This window comes from Poecilia latipinna, unplaced genomic scaffold (assembly GCF_001443285.1).
Source record: "Poecilia latipinna isolate Pla-1442-1.1 unplaced genomic scaffold, P_latipinna-1.0 Scaffold4893, whole genome shotgun sequence".
Lineage (NCBI taxonomy): Eukaryota > Metazoa > Chordata > Actinopteri > Cyprinodontiformes > Poeciliidae > Poecilia > Poecilia latipinna.
In genome coordinates, this window is record NW_015117509.1 from 829 (window position 1) to 3,890 (window position 3,062).

General features: G+C 37.6%; 1 pseudogene; it reads right to left on the reverse strand.

The window, feature by feature from the left end:
• Positions 1–849: 849 nt before the first annotated feature.
• On the reverse strand, positions 850–2,918 carry LOC106943123 (G-protein coupled receptor 4-like; annotated as a pseudogene).
• Positions 2,919–3,062: the final 144 nt, after the last annotated feature.

The window sequence follows — 3,062 nt, forward strand, 5'->3', positions numbered from 1 at the left end:
AGTGTTCCCGATGGGCTTTGAAATAATTGCTGTACGTCTGTCTCACTTTTATTCTTATTTAATATCTCTTTCATGTTCTTAGTTATTACATTCAAAAAAATATTTTGTACTGTTTCCATTTGTCCACAATGATTACAACAACCTGTAGCATGTTTACTGATTATTGGAGCTATTTATTACTCTCATCCTCCATGTCTTCTTCTATTCCATTTTCTAAATTCTCAAACTTTCTTTTGGATAATATAATAAAATCTAACATTTTCTTCTCTCTCCCATTGCTCTGGCCATTTCTTCCTAATGAATAGTTTTATACTCTTAGCCTTATTTATACTTATTTTAACATTAAATTCAACAATATTATTTTTAGCAGGCAGCACTTTCAGGAAAACTGTTTGCCAACTAATCCCCTACAATTCAAATAAAGGCATGAATGCATAAAACATACTTGCATCTTCAATAACTGTTGCACACTGCACCAGACATAAATCAGACTGTAACATTTATTGATGCTTTATGTAATACACAATGCATATTTTTTTACAGTAGTAAAAGTCCTCTATACATTTTTGTAGCAAAAAAAATCCCAACAGATTAAAAGCTTCATGGCAGAAAATTAAAATAATAATAATAATTTAGCATACTAAATAAAGTGGCATAGATTCAGATGCAGAAAATGCTGATTTGAAAATCGTAAGAGAGTACAACAATTAACATTTATTATGGCAATAAAAGCATTACATCTGCAGAAACGTTCAAAGGAATACTGACGTACAGGCTTACCAGTATTCTGATGGACTGGCGACATGTCCAGGTGGCTGCTGGAGGCGGGCGGGCGGACGGATGGATGGGTTGAACAATATACAGATTATTCCATGCAAAGCTTACACTGTGTCGGTGCACGGTGCAGACATGTTTTCAATAGCTGTGCTGCTTGATTCCTGATTGCCTAACATTTCACAATGGCAGCATGATTTCAGTAGCTTGTCCATTGCACTTTTCCTAATGCAAAAGTACATGGTTAAATCTGCCAGAGGACTTAGATGAAGACAAATGCAAGCCAAGCTGTCAAAAATCTGGTTATATCTCACTTCTTCCACTAATGACCAAATAACGTTAGGAAGAAACAGCAGAGTGTAAATAAGTAGCACCACAACCAGCAGTGTTACTATCCTTCGTTTTTCCTCAGCAGGGACACTGCGAGCTGCAGACAGAGCTTTGATGGTTCCAACAAGGCAGAAAATCAAAAAGGGGAATGGAAGGAGGAAGATGACAGCAAAGATGATTTCTACAACCTGATGGTTTACATCTAAACAGTAAGGAAGAAAACTGGCAAACGCCAATGTCCATACTAGGCCACAGACCATCAGAGATGTCTTGATGTTTCTCCTGAATCTGTACCACAGCGGCTTGGCAATAACCAAATACCTGGAATGAAAGAAACTCACTGATGATTGTACTCAGGACAATCAGTAAATTTTCATGTGTATAAAGGTAATTACCTCTCCAGTGAGATGCACACCATAAATCCAATACTTACCTCCAATAAGCAAAGAGGTAGATGTAGTCTATGATGTCATGCATCTCGCCGGCCTTCCAAGCCGCCAGGCAGCAGAGCTGAATGAGGTCAGAAATGAGAAGGTTGATGACGTAGACTGGAGCAGAGTGACCTTTTTGGATCTGCAGAGAAAGAAGCCATAAACATGTCCATATAGCTTGTTGCTTGTTCCATAAATACAAGAAAAATAGAGCAAAAAATGAGTAAAGGCCATATTTTGGATTTGTTTTGACAAAATCTAACACATTCATGAGCATTAATGGTAAACGGCCTGTATGGTATATCGCTTTATCAAGTCCAGAGAGGACCCTAAATCACTCCACCCTACACTCATCCATTCACACACACATTCACACCCAGATGGAGGGGAGCTACTGGAGAGTAGCCACAGCTGCCCTGGAGCACACTGACAGCAACACCAGGCCCTCTGAACATCACCTGCAGGGAAACGTTTCACCCAAGGAAACAGTGACCCAGGTAGACGGAGTAGAATCAAACCCTCCCACCATCGCCACTGTTAATCTGTACTATGAAAAAAAAATGCTATTCCATAAATACAAATTTAAATGTATGCAGCAGTTCAGATATTCTGATCTCTTTATTGCATGTCAGAAGATATGAATTAAGCTATGCAAATGCCAAAAACAAAGACCTGTTGATGATGTTACTCTGTGTACATTGATGAAGATTCCCTAACCTCAGTATGCTGAATGCTTGGAGTGGCGAAGATGGGAGAGGTGTTCAGCGTTTTTAGTTTTATTCAACCTAATATAAAATAAAGTTTATATAATAAAAAATACTGGTTTGAGCAATTAGAAGAACTGACTATGGGTTGCAGTTTTTGCCCAATATGGTTATAAATATAAAAAACAAGTGAAAAATATAATACCTCATTACAGTGTAAGGTTAAATCTTAATTAATTCAGTTTTAATGCTCTAATACACCCTTGATCCAAACACACCGACACATTTCCTAGAAGTGACAGAATTTGTTTTTCATCAGAAAGCTCTTCATTTATTTTTATTCAGACCCAAAGTGTCTTTAGTTACAGAAACACGTGTTAGAAATAGACAGTGTGAAGGTCAGTGTACGTACCAGACAATAAACCGCACAGATCGCCACCAGCGTTAGAGGAAGTCCTGTGCAAATAACTATTAATACCATTAAATGCATCTTTGACTCAATACTAAAGTCGGATTGGCTGCTGCTGCTGTTGGTGATGTTGAAGTCATCAATGTTGTTGAAGGTGGTGTTGTCCTGCATTTCCATTGGTTTCTATAAAACATGGATGGTAGATCATGATCAAGTTAAATGAAGCTAAATGTTAGTTGTTCATATTCAGACCAGGAGTTTCTGGATGAATCAATCAAAATCAAATCAATCACATTTTATTTGTATAGCACATTTCAGCAGCAAGGCATTTCAAGGTGCTTTACATAATTAAAAACAAAATAAAAACAGCATGCGACATTGAATAAACAGTTTCTGTGCGCGCAATGACCCACT